Source organism: Lissotriton vulgaris, chromosome 6, assembly GCF_964263255.1.
Source record: "Lissotriton vulgaris chromosome 6, aLisVul1.2, whole genome shotgun sequence".
In the NCBI taxonomy this organism is placed as follows: domain Eukaryota; kingdom Metazoa; phylum Chordata; class Amphibia; order Caudata; family Salamandridae; genus Lissotriton; species Lissotriton vulgaris.
Window position 1 is genome coordinate 442,418,763 of NC_141694.1, and position 14,923 is coordinate 442,433,685.

At 39.9% G+C, this 14,923-nt stretch overlaps 1 protein-coding gene across 1 annotated transcript in view; it reads right to left on the reverse strand.

Moving 5' to 3' along the window:
• The window catches only part of KHDRBS2 (KH RNA binding domain containing, signal transduction associated 2), a 1,060,381-nt gene that overhangs the window by 453,955 nt on the left and 591,503 nt on the right, over positions 1 to 14,923 (reverse strand). The gene's annotated exons all lie outside the window — the stretch shown is intronic.

Below are 14,923 nucleotides of genomic sequence, written 5' to 3' on the forward strand. Positions count from 1 at the left end.
CCTCAGCATATGAGTATGGTGCCAAATGACTGATCCCTCATTGGTAGCACTCAGAGAAGATGCACATAGGGCACCCGATTATGAAAAGAAGTGTGCTGTCCTCATTAAAGGCACACACTTTTATCTGCACATGGGAGTGTGCATCATTGAAAAAGGGCTAACCAGTTTCAAACACCTAGTTTGCTTTTCAATGCATAGGGATGCGACTGAGATAAAAGAGGGGACTGCAATCCTCTCTATAGATGAGAGCAGCGTACAACTACACCTACCTGCTAAGGATGCTTTTTAGGATACCTTGGTCAAGTCTCTGCTCAGGAGGCATTTTAAGGGGTACACTAACTGTGCACCACATATCATCCGATACACATCTACTATGCCTTCCAATTACATTGTTGCCACTGCATCTGCTTTGGTAAAATGACAAATGTGGAACAGGGTCAAGACTGATTTGCATATGGATGGGTCTCAACTGGGTGATGCAATGAGCTGAAGAACGATAAGAGATTCAAGTAATCTGTAATACCATAGTATACCAGCAGCTCAACAAATGCTGGTGGAATGTTGCATCCTCTACAGCATTTCCAATACACAGCCCGTGGTGCATATTGTCATGCCATTGTTACTGTCACATCAATATGTAATCTAATAAAACTCAGCAGGTGCTGACAGTAGGATTTCAGAGATTAGCCTCAAATGAATATATATTCTTTATGTTAAGGAAAGAATAATTAATCTTTAACACACCTAAGAAAGTGCTTGAAGGACTGAAAACTTAATTTCTGGAATATACATTTAGGAGCTCAATTGAGTGAACGCCAATGCCATGGGAATCATATTTTTAGAATGGAAGTTGAAGACCATGCGAGGGTGCTGATTAAAATATGACCTAGTTAGGTTTTAATTGCCACTTTCCTCGGCAGAGCAAAGGAAAGGCCCTAATCCGAAGGGAGGAAGGACTCGATAATGACCTTTTCGTATCCATGTAGCAGTGTATCTGAACCCCTCGTCCACATATCACTCATACTGAAGGGGAGATTACATTTCGTTTTCAGCTGCATTTGGAGAAACATTCTGGTCTGTACTTTTTTAAAATCAGAAGCAATGCTGTTGTAGTGAAGCAAGGTACAGAAAAAGCCTCGATAGATGCCTTCCATCTACATTCACATTCCCTAAAGGGGGTTTCAGCTATTCAGAAGCGCTGCTGCAAATTTCTTAATAATAAACTAGAAACTGAGGGGCATATTACTAACAACTAGCGATATTTTTCGCTAAATGGGCTTAGCGAGTTCTTTTTTATCGCCACACATCGCCAGATATTATCGCCGAGATAGCAACGTTTAGCTCTAAAGCAATAAAATATCCAGTGATAGCGGCGAAATGCGTGAATATCGCTGACAATACAGCGATATTCACGCATTAACGCCAATAGGGTCTTAGCCATATTATCCACCTCCCATTGGATATAATGGCTAAGAACTGGTCTGAGCAGGCGTTAGCTTTTGGAGATATTCGCGCTTAGCGCAAATATTTCCATCCCTACGCCTGCGTTGATAATAGGCGATAGCGATGTTAGCGACTGTTTTTAGTCGCTAACAGGTTGGGTACGCCCACTTTGCATGTCATTAGCGATAAATATTGCTGACATGCAAATCAGGCCTCAAACCGCTCGCTATCGCCTCAAAGCTGTTGCTAACATCAGTTAGTGACAGCTTGCTAACAGGGCGATGTAATTAAGGCCGCTTAGCGGCCGAAAACGGCCGCTTAAGCGGTGATAATCTAATATGCCCCCAGATTCCTTTATCAGTCATGTTTTTGTGAGTGGCATCAGCATACTGAATCTAATGGTTTTTCGAAAGAATCAATATATTGTGGCAGCCACATATGTTCTCCCTCAGAGCACTTACTTCCAGTCATGATCTCTTATGAAAAATCAACTCCTTGGCTCCCCTTGGGAAATGTGTCCAGTATACTTTGGTAGCCTGTGGCAAGTGAAAGACTCACAACTAAGTTTTTCTTTGCTGATGCATATTTGCATTTAAAAAATAAGGTATACATACACATTTGTACTGTTTATGCTCAAATTGGGACCAGTTTTGACCACATTTAACACTTTGCAAGATTTACCTGGTAAGTGTTCTGTGGAATATTGAGTAGTATTTTGAAAAGGATTTTGTCAAACTTCTGCCTTATTCTATCAAGTTGATGTCTTTCATCCCCATCAAAAGGTAGGATATTACATGCAATAAAAACGATTATAACAAAATTAAAGTCTCAAAACCAATCTCATATTTTTAATGCTACAGCATTTTGCTACGCACATGTAATGTTTCAATTAAGTTTATTCGGCCAGATTGTATAAACAGCTAGAGAACTAACATTTGAAAAACAAATGTGATGCTTCTTGTCATGTCCAGCTTAACATGTAAATTCACTATTTTCTGCAAATCATTAGATATAGTTGAAGAAAATGAATATATTGACATTCTTTAGCCACTGCAAATGGCTTTCCACATCTAGCAAAACTTTAGTAATATCTGAAACTGCTTTAAAGATTTGCAAATATTAAATTTTAGACAGTTCATAAATAATTAAATACATAGGATAACGCTAGAAGATGATAGGAATATTTGGCATATGTTTGTGCAGTCCATTGCAATCATGTTATCGAGATGTCTATAGGCAACTACTTAAGAGATGCCCTGGGTTATCAAAGAAGAACAATTAGGGAAATATGATAGGGGCAAGATTTACTTCCCACTAATTTAAGGCAAACACGCATTTGGCACTTACCTGTAGTCAACAAAAATGCATTGAAAGTGTTATGTTTTACAAATGCTGAGAAAAAGAGGAGTAACATACGCAGTGTAACAGTATATCAAATGTAAATTTTTTTAAATCTAAAAAGATTAAAACTCCAAAGACTTTAAGATGCTTTTCTTTTAAATCATCCTGTCTAGAGAAGGCTGTACACGATGATTAAAAGTCTCAAACGGATTTTCTTGTGTACTTAAATATGCATAGATGTGGTATGTGCTGTCAAAACTTAGAGGTAGCTCAACTTGAAACCTTGATCAATTTGCTCTATCTAGGACACTTATGCAGTTGGCCAAACCAATATATAAATCCATGTGATAGTTATATTAATGGAAAACAAGATTGTTATGCTGTCCGATAGTTACTTTAAAATGAATTATAGGTTCCTATTAAACTCTTTTTACATTGCAACAAGTTTAGAACTATTTGAAAAGGTTGCATGTTTCTGATCTTAATAAGTTTCAGATGGACAGGAACTGAAAAATTCTTTGAAAATAAGGGACCTTCTTTATAGGAAAAAGTATACCTATTCAAATCGACATATTTATTTGAGTGACTTTGTGTTTTTTTTCTATGCCTGGATTCCAGAAATAATATTTGAATTCATGGATTGTGAAAATATGACTATGATTTGAAATTTAGGATTTCATTAAAGTAATAAAATAAAAAAACAAAACAGTGACACCAAGATGTATTAGATCTCCTACCACTTTATCTGATCTCACTGCTAAAATCTGAGTAAAGATCATATAATCACTGTTCAGCAGTGACATAGGTCTATAAGACTCACACAATTCAGGGTCTTTCCTTGCCTTTTGTAAAAGACAAAAAATGGCTTCCTCCCAAGTTGTTAGTATGTTCACGCCCCCAAGAAAAATCAAGTCGTAAAGGCCTGTCAAAAAGGGAACGATCTCCTCTTTAAGGGACAGATAAATCTCATTTGGGAGAGCATCCAGGCCAGCTGCCTTCCCCTTTTTAATTTCCCTATTGCCCCTGCTACTTCTTCAATTGTTATTTCTGCATTTAACAACTCCCTCTGCCCTCTGACCATGTTGGTATTTGCAAATCTTCAAAATACTTCTCTACTTGCTCCTTTGACACACCTTCCTCTTCTGTGTATAGTGTTTGAAAAACCTCTGTGAAGGCTCCCTCTAACTCCTTGTCCACACACTTAAGGGCACTTTGCCCTTCTACCCAGATGGCTGGAAGTTTATTCTGGCTCTGTTCTATTTTTAATTTCCAAGACAGAAGTTTGCTGCACCCCTCCCCATATTCATAGTGCCTAAGCTTGCTCACCTCCCACTTTCTTCTAACTATTCCCTCCAACAACAAGATAACTCTTCCTTCCTTTCCTTCATTTCCTCCTCAGGCAAGCTAACAGCCTGGGCCCCATGTCCTTGACTCTGCTTCTTAACCAATCTTTCCAGTTGTTTCAACCTGACCTCCAGAGACCCTATTTTGCTTATGGAAGCCTTGTGCTTGAAAGCAGCCATACCAATCAGCCTCCCCCTTATGAAGGCCTTATATGCAGCCCAGGCCATCTGCGATGCAGTACTCATGTAATTTATAGGGAAATATTCCCTAATTAGCTCCTTCTACTGCATCAACACTTGGTGATTTAGTAATAGAGCTCTGTCCAACGTCCATCTTGGGGGGGGCCTAACTCCCACCTTCAGCTGAATGATCTGACAAGTGGGCTGGCAGATGTTCCACCTTACTAACCATCCTACTTTCTCCTTTATCCACAAGAAAATATTCAAACCTTGAGGCGTGGCCATGTCTCCTATTCTTAAATGTGTACTTTTGATGCCCCACTCCCTTCTCTCTCCACACATCCTGCAGTTCAAAGTCCTGCATGCAAAATCTGAGCACTGACCTCATTTGAGGTAAGTTTGACTCTATGGGTGGCTTTTTAATTGCCCACCTATCCTTCCTAGGGTCGAGTAATAAGCTAATATCACCTGCCAAGATTATGGGGGCAGTAAATACAGGGATTGTAATGGTGAGGGGCCATCCATATTCGGCCCACAATAACCAGCGTTAACATCTGGTTTCTCCTGAATCTTAGCTTTAACTACCACGCATCTCCCTCTGGTATCTGAATGGGCTTCTATTATTAACACTTTTATTGCTTTCCTAAATAAGATAGCCACCCCCTTGACACAGCAGTTTTGATTAGTGTATATCGAAACATCCACCCATTTTAATTTCTTTGTTGCCACTTCCCATTCCGATTTTATATTTGATTTCAAACAACTTTTACGGTTTTAGCGATTACAACTATAAAAGTTACCAATACATGAAATCTATTAACAATTTACACAATTCATCGCATGGTGACCATTACAATTATACACAATTCATCACATAATAGTCCTGATTCAAGTGGAAGCCTATACAACAGAATTAAATGCACAATTCCTTCAGCCTTTTAATCGAAGCAAGTCCTAGCCTTCCCAGGAGATTTCAGGATACAGAGGACAAAAAGGATACAATCTTTGTGAAGCAATTGTAAATACCCATTCCACTTTTAACAGGTGTGTCTCCTGCAAGATAATAATCTTGCTATCTACCACACGCAGTTATTCCAGTAGCTTCTGCCTCCTCCTCCTTATCCTCAGCCCATTGACATTCCAGGATACTTTTCTAATCCTCATTAAGATTAGTGTTAATGTGCTTCAGACTCTGCATTCTCCCTCCGTCCACAATCACTCTAAGCCACAAATGTGCACATATGTTTCCCCTATATGGCCCCAACTCCCCTGTGAAAAAACGTGTATTAAAATATTTGTGGACACCCCTCACCATCCTCCCTGGAGAACCCGCCCATCCTTCCTTGGGCTGAACATGTTAGCCCTTCGAGGCCCTGCCTGCTCCAGACAATATCTCACATCATCATCTACTGTGGCTTGATCTGGCTTATAAATAACTCCACTTCCTGGGGAGCTCTGAAGTTATGCATCTTGTTTTGCCACATAACTCTTAGGAAACGCATTTGCACTGTTGCCCCCAGTGATTTCAGTTCCTTAATATGCCTCTCCTTCAGAGAATAGGACTGAAAGTTAATAGGAAACTTCCGCTGATTTTTCCTTGCCCCAGTACTCCTGAAAAGGTCTCTATGAGCCCTTTGTACATCTTTCTCCAGTACTCAGGGATCCAGAACTGGAATAAACTCACAAAGCAGATTCAGTAGAAAACCTTTGACAAACAAGTACATTTGCACTTGCTAACTTTGAATTTCTTTTTGGGAGAAACCTATTCCCCTATCACCCACAGGTTTTTATGTGCTTCCCCCATTCCCTCACTGCTTCAAGATGAGAAGGTTCCTCTCAACTGTTTGTGAATATTCACAAATTGGAAGGTTCAATGGGGTTCACTTACTTGGGCACCCCTGGGGCCATAAAGTGGAAAAAGCACTTGTGAGCAATACATTTATAGGTGTAAAGTGACCTTATATGAATGCCTAATGTTGGATAGACTCATAAAATAGGTTTGACTCAGGCCTGCTAAGCACATTGTGGATTTGGCCCAGGATATGTATACACAGTGTAGACTTTAATAGTATGGGTAATTTTAAAGAGTTTCTCTGAATATAAGACTAACACATGCCATTCTTTGGGTGGTAACCTACTTGCTCCATTTATAATTGAAGATGACTGTATAGACTGATGTTTCACAATGATATAGAAAACAACTACCCAATCAGATCCAATTTGAACTAGTAAGACTAACATACTTATAAAGATACAAAGAAGGGTGTCCTTGTAAGGAAAATGTATGTTTAGTGTAACCTTACAGCATAGCTACTTTTTGGAGTGAGCAAGGGATAAGAGTGAACAGTCAGGCTAGATCAGGGTTGTGAAGCAGATTTGTGGCAAGATCATAAAATGAAATCAAGTTATCTCTAGGAACTGAGGGGCATATTATCAAGGGCCTTATTGCCGCTTTAGCAGGACTTTTTCCAGCTAAAGCGGCGATAATTTCTTCGCCCTATTAGCAAGCTGTCGCTAACAACAGTTAGCGACAGTTTGTAGGCGATAGATCGGTTTGGGGCCCGCTTTGCATGTCAGCGATATTTATCGCTAATGACATACAAAGTGGGCGTACCCAACCTGTTAGCGTCTCAAAGCAGTCGCTAACATCGCTATCACCTATTATCAACGCAGGCACATCGATAAAATGTTTTGCGCTAAGCACGAATATTGCCGAAACCTAACGTCTGCTCAGACCACTTCTTAACCGGTATATCCAGAGGGAGTTGGATATTCAGGTTAAGACCCTATTGGCGTTAATGCCTGAATATCGCTGGATTTCCAGCGATATTCACGCATTGAGCCGCTATTGCCGGATATTTTATCACATTTGAGATCAACGTTGCTAATAGCACGTTATCCCAGCGATAAAATCCGGCGATGCGCAGCAATAAAAAAAATATCGCTAAGCTCATTTAGCAATAAATATCGCTACTTGTTGATAATATGCCCCTGAATAGTGTGCTTCTAGCCCTATAAGAGGAGGGTATTGGCATAATCAGAACATAGATGATTCAGAAAATAGTCATAGTACAAGAAAAATTAAGGCAAGCCTTTTATGTAATCTTTGTAGTCATCAACCACATAGATCCGTAAATAGATATATAATATTGATATTGTCCAAGGGTTAGATATTAGTGTAGAATACACAAAAATAGAATGCCATCTTGAAGATAACAGAGAATCGGTTTTGGATATAACAAAAATGACTCTAAAACATAAGAAAACGTATCTTGAAAATGTGACTTTTCTATCCTTTAAATGAAATAAGATTATTGCCCATACTGATGAAGACCTTTCTTCATAAATAATCTTGCTGATCCGAAGAATGTAATGATATACTCCAGTGCTTATTGCGAGGCCATCAGTAAATACAAATGTAACAATGAATTAATATTTCATGAGTATTATATGATCCTAGCCCTTGATAGACTGTTCTGCTGAATATTTAATTTTATCAGGATTCATTGCTCAATATTGATACTAAATAGCTGCTGCTGATGCATCAGATACATGCAAACTTGAAAGAAGGAGCACACATTTAGAGTCAGATTTACTACCATAGTGGTTGCAAAACGTGTTGAAAATCGTGCACTGGCTTTTGATGACCAGTATTTTTTTCTGAACCAATCTATATACAAATTAGTTGATTCATAAAACAATAGCTCACAGGGAGTCATATAATGACATGCCTAATTAACATTCATTAGGAGGGTCTCAATTTACAACCCCCTGTGATTGGATGCAATGATTGGGATGGTGGCATGCAAGGAGCCCATCCGCTTAGGGGGAAAAAGGGATGCTTTGTTAAAAAGAAAGTTTCCTTTTTTTAAAACTTCTGTTATAGTTTGCGGAGATTCCTAGACCACTGGCTACTCCCTGTGAGGAAGCCACCTTGATTTGCAAAGGGAAAGAGGTATAATGAGGCTCTCTTCCCCTCTGTGAATCAGTTACCATCACTAACTTGAGAGTCAGTTACTGTCAGTGGACTGTGACCGGAACTACAGTTGCAAATTGTTGATGTATATGCTACCAATTTGCAGTCTGGAAGGGATGCTAACAACACCAAACACACAAATATGAATTTGTAATAATTACTATATACATTTTCCAAAATGAAAAATCTGAATCACAAAAAAAGGATTGAAAGAATGATTTAGCTGGGTGCAAACCCTTTAATTTAATGATTCGCAGGGTTTGCAACTACTAAATTACTCAGAACATCTGACCCCAGTTTGAGGAAAGTTAGACACACTTACCAATGCAAGTCCTTTTTTTCTAAAATTTCAAAAATAATTATTTCTGTTTCAAATTAGAAACATATAATTTATCATACGATGTTGCTCATTATTAATCACACATACGTTTACTTATTGTATGAACCTGAATGTTTTTTTCATTGGAACTAGGGAACAAATCAAAGGTCGCTCAAAAATAGAACCATAAATCTAAAACACAATATGTGGTTAGGTCGTGGTCTGCACTCAGTAGTGATGTACACCAATTACTGTGAGTGAATTTGCAAATACACATTCAAATCCCAAACCGCTGACCAATAATGTTACAACTATGGGTCTCTAGTTGGCTGAGGTAGGTACCTTAGACCAAATAGGGACCCTTGCTTCCACCTCAGGGAAAGGAAGGACACCTTCTCAGATAGCCCCTGCTCACCCCCTTGGTAGCTTGGCACGAGCAGCCAGGCGTATCTTCAAGACAAGTGTGTAAAGTATTTGTAACCACACTCTCAGTAAACCAATGATGCCTCACAAATGGACTCCACACAAGTTACATAGAAAACGAGTATAAGTTTATATAATAAGTTATACGATGAGACTACACAATAGAAATCCAACATATGCGTACTTGTAATATTTCTCCAGGGTGGTTATTTGGCCAGCCAGCCCTTGTAGGTTCTGGCGGTATTAATGAGCAATTCTAGACGAACCAGTGCAGTCCTAATGCAATGCTATGCAGTTCGTTGTGCAAGAATCAAGCACTTCACAATGTAAAAATAATGCAGTTCGTTATGCAACAATCTAGCAGTTAGTAATGCCAAAATATTGCAATACGTAACGCAACAAACAGGTAGTTTGTTATGAAAACTAGTGCAATGCAACAATCAGGTAGTTCGTTATGCAAAAATATTGCAATGCGTAATGCAACAACAGGCAGTTCGTAATGCAGAAATAATGCAATGTGTAATGCAACAATCAGGTAGTTCATAATGCAGAAATAATGCAATGCGTAATGCAACAATCAGGTAGTTTGTAATGCAGAAATAATGCAATGCGTAATACACTTGGATCACGGTGCTTCAGATGGTCTCTCCGCCACTCGTACTGACTCACGCTCAGCTTCCGCCAGCATATGCCCCCAACACGGGTATGAAATAAACCTAAGTGCAGCTTCGTACTCCGGCCCTGGTACTGCCACTCCTTGGCAAGTACGGGCTGCAATACGAGCTGAAGCAGAGGTCAACGCTGCAAGAAGGGGAGTGGCCGAGAGCGTTCCTCTCCAAGCCCGCACACCGCCCCAGGCAGTGACACACATTACCTGGGGGGTGCAACCTTGCACTCATATCCTCTTCTCTCGACTTGGGCCTCCGATGTCACTTTGTGGTGTTGCAGGGATTCTACTCAGACACAGAACTGTGCGCAGACACTCTGGAACTCAGTGAATTAGGGTGTGCCAAAAACTCACCTTAGTACCCAAAATCACCCACCAGACTAGCATCAGTGTCTCATTAGCTCTTCATCCTTTAGCAAAGTCACCAATGAATAGACAACCCAGAACATGCGACTTAGGATACCTCAGGTACGGTAGGAACCATGAGCACTCTTTTGTGATACTCTCATACCAGTCCAGAACAGGGAGTAAAGGGAGACACGAGCAAGTTTAAAATGTTTATTTTAACGCCGTGATCTCAGGTGCAGCATCTTAGCTAATACAACCAGACATATGATAAGAAATAAGACTGTCAGCATAGTTACTATTCCCTAAAATACAAAGTGAGAAAGCATGTTATAATGCTAAATGGAAACAGGTTAAATATATACCTATATTTCACCCTCCCTTGCTAGTAGGTTATTTTATAACTAAAGAAGGTCTCTTAGGCGACCCCATAACTCAAAGATTAGCAGGAGTGAATCACATCGGGTTCTGCACAAGCTCTCAGCATACGAATGTTCTCCAAGTGTGTTCAATCATGCCTACACAGTGCATTATTAAAGGCACCATTATCTGAGTTGGCCACAGCTGCATACATGTTATGGCTAGAACGTGAGCTGATCAGTTTGAACTACAGCTACAGTGTTGATATAACCTTGAAGGCCTCAGCACTCACTGTTGAGACTAAGCTTACGAAGCAAGTCTAGCAATGTAGAAAAACAAGTTATTCTCTTGTGAAGCAAAATTACTCTAAACTATAGCTAAAATGTGTGCCGTGTGCAAAAGAAAGCAAAAGGTAAAATGGTGTTTAAACTTCTAATAAGCTCATGCTAATGTTACACTGTATGTATGCAAGGCTTGGCTCCACTACACCCTCCCTTGATCGGAGCACAGACAAGTAATGAGGGCAAAGCAGGACTGCAGAGTTCAAGTTCGAGAGATAGAATCAAGTTCAAATTTGCCATAATGGAAAAACAGGAGGAAACTCTGAATTTTAAAAATACTCCAATTTAGTAATCACCTTTGGGCACAGTAAAGCCAATAGGCCAGCAAAAAAAATAATCTGATGTCCAGGAAATTATGTCGGTTGTGAATGAGAGAGAGAGAAGGAAATGCACCTCACTCCAACAGTGTATATGCACAGTAAGTTGCAACACCCTCCAACAGGAAGCCATTGTTCTCGTCTGAAAACATTTCAGCCATCCAATTTCATAACGGGAATGAACATACATGCTCCCCAATAACCGGAGCCTCTAGTACCATCAGAGGACAACTCTGGTTTACTTCAATATAACTGAGTGCCAAGAATTCATGCGTTGCTGCAAAAATATTCCAACATCTAAGGACTCCATGCATCGCTGCAAAGGCTAGAACAAAGTAATTCATGAGCAACTAAGGGGCTCATCAGTTGATCATAATCTACGTTGGGAGACACCGTACTGCAGAGACACAAATCCAGAGACCATTCGAAATCGCAGCTCAGGCAATGAAAGACAAGCTGGATGCATGTGAAAAAGGAAAATCGAAACGATAATCCATAGGCTGCAATCAATGTAGCCAGAGGCAGCACTCCATAGTAATCAAGCATTCCGTTGCGGAGCAGCAACAGCCAGGACAAATTGTCTCATGGCACAGGATGTCCATCCATTCCTTAACAAACAAAGTAGTAGAAGCACTCTAGCAACCAGAGTGAGCATCAAGGGAAATCCAATAAAGAGGCTGGAAAAAATTGAATGAAAAAATTCCGGGAACACACAGAATACAGTTTGGAAGGAAGTAACAAGTCCACTACTAATAACTTCAAAAAAGTGAGCCAGCCCTGTGGTCGAGGAAGCATTAAAGATTGTGTGAATTAACTCCCTGAAATGCAGGGGAAGATCTGTATTTAATAAGGCATGCACTTCTGTGCGGGTGTTTGCCACTTGAAGGACAATATATCACGGGCAGATGTAAGGGCAACTTCTTTCTGGGACAAAAGAGCTCTTATTCGACTCATCTTGTTGAACTCTGCCTTCAAGCTCGGAATTGACGGCCAGATGGAATCATCCAGCTTCCAATGTGGAGGAGGAAACAGCACATTTTTACAACAAACTACATGTTGGGAGACCGTAACAATGTAAGGAAATCCAGCCAGCATCCCACAACAATCTTCATTATTTAAAAGTAAATAGCTACCGTTTGCTAGTAATGTGAATGTGGGTGTGATAGCGGGCGTCGGAGTACCTTTTACGACACAGGCCAAATTAGGTGCATTTTGATTACACGAGCAATGCAATTGGATATTCCTACACACTAACGAGTGATCAGGTGTTGTTGTGCAATCTTCACCATTCAAATAAACCTCTTTTCCCTCCCCGAGGCACCTATCGGTAAATGGTAGTGACCACGCTTCATGGAGATAAGTGGTACCCAGAGGTTCATACCTGCCAATTGCATAATACTTCATGCAAGCTTCGAATTTGAACAAAGGAAAAGGTAATGTTATCAACCCATGGATGAGCCACACAGCAGAATTTGTCTCGGCCACAGAAAATGGAAAAGGTTCTAATTTTTCAATATGTAACATAGAAAAAGTGGCATCTTTCATAGACATAGATTGCTGTTTGTCAGTCAAATTAAAAGGTGCAAATAACGAGAGCATGTTCATGTAGTCCCAAGGCACCTTCCCTGCCTTTAACGTTTGTAAAGTCCATGCAAACTGCATAATGGAACGCAATTGATTTTGGCCATGGTACAAAACAGAGACATCTTCCTGTACAATATTAACAACAGAGGAAACAATATTATCTAATGTGAAAAAGCTGGAAGAAAGCGTGTTAATGCTATTATCTATAACTGCGAGCACCTTTTCTAAATTAGCTTGATCTATAGCTCTTAAGCGGGAAGCAGCCTCAATCTGGGACAGTTTCCAAACTTCGTTGTAAATAGCATATATCCACCTTTTGGATCTGCCGGAAGCAGGACCCCTGACAAAGTCATTCAGATCAACATCGTCAGTCAATTTAGACTAATGAAGCTCAACTGATGCTAAAGTGGAGTGTTTGAGCCAATCATGACACAGCTTGCCTACGGAATAGGTAGATACAGAATGGTCACTATTAAAACGGGGATCCACTCTAACCTGTGTGTAGCCAGAGGCTAAACTCAGAAAACGATGTTGGCAAGAATCTGTACTTCTGTGCCATATTAACCAAGCCTTAGGATCCAAACTGGATATGTTAAAAGTAGAATTCAGCAACAGGGTCTGTATACCCTTATAAAAATACTGCCATTATTATCCCAACGGAGTACTCTTCAAATTCTGGAAAAGAAGGTGCATTTAATTGTTTAGTAGTAGCCAGTCCAATGCAGGTGGTTTGTGAAATAGTCGAATTCCAAAACAACATGTGGTTCGGGATGAGACATGCACGATGCAAAGCCTCTGTGCCTTGCACTTTCCAATTTTTAGAACCCCAAAATGATTTAAGATCAATAGTATTTTTCCACAGTTCATAGCCCCCAATAGCCAATTGGTCAAGAAAGGACGTTGAATATAACAATTTTGTTGGGGTAAGTCTAACTTTGGAAGAGGACTTTTAGGACATCTTAAAAAATAAAATGCTTTACGATTTGACTGATTAAAATCAGCAAAATAAGTGAATCTCTTTAAAAGAGAACTTGAGCTCCCTTCAACAGGAGCGGGCAGTGTTCCTTTTGTGTATCATTAACTATATTCCTCCTTGTGTTTGCTTAATGCAGGTAGTGATTTCCATAGTGTTGATAACAGAACAAATCACCATAATTAGCTGAATCTAAATATAAATCCTCATCATCAAAAGCAGCATAAGATTTCAAATCTTAAAACAAAGCCTCTACGGCTTGAACATCCCAATCATCAGAGCGTATATTTTGTTTAATCACATCCCCCATAGAAACTCTTAGTACGTTCGGGACATTTATGACCTCTGTGGGACCGTGAATTTGAAATTTAACAGCATCCCATACAATCCCATCTAAGACGGGCCAAGCAGTAATGTTTACAAAAGTCAGGGCCCTCTTCATTCTGTGTGATGAGGAATGGGGTGTCAATATTCTGTTAATTAGTCAAATAGAAGTTCTCTCTTCAACGTAGTGTCCATTCACAAGACGGAAATAATACACCACAAAGCCAATTGACATAAAAATTGTAAAAAGTACCAACCAGATGTAAGTCCAAAGAGGAATCAAAACATGTTTTTAAACCATATTGCAAAAACAGAAAGTTTTGAAGGGGGCTACGATTTGGTAGAGTTAGTGTCAAATAAAAATCTGGACTCAGTTGCCAAACAAGATTGTAAATCGGGCATCAATAAGTCTTTGGGGTAAGTATACTCAGTATCATCAAGATGAGCATCAGGTGGGGTATTCCATAAAGGACTTGAAAGAGCAGGCATCTCAAAGGCAACGTCAGGCCTGTTTTTAGGAGCCGGAGCCAAAACAGAATTTCTCAGTAACGATGGACAAGAGACCCCAGGTGTCATACTAAGAAGAATCGGCCACTCTGTGTAATTTGACATTGTCAATGGAGATATACCTTTTTTCCTTACGACCTGGAAGTGGAGGTAAAACAGCTTCATGGAGATAAGTGGTACCCAGAGGTTCATACCTGCCAATTGCATAATACTTCATGCAAGCTTCGAATTTGAACAAAGGAAAAGGTAATGTTATCAACCCATGGATGAGCCACACAGCAGAATTTGTCTCGGCCCCAGAAAATGGAAAAGGTTCTAATTTTTCAATATGTAACATAGAAAAAGTGGCATCTTTCATAGACATAGATTGCTGTTTGTCAGTCAAATTAAAAGGTGCAAATAACGAGAGCGTGTTCATGTAGTCCCAAGGCACCTTCCCTGCCTTTAACGTTTGTAAAGTCCATGCAAACTGCATAATAG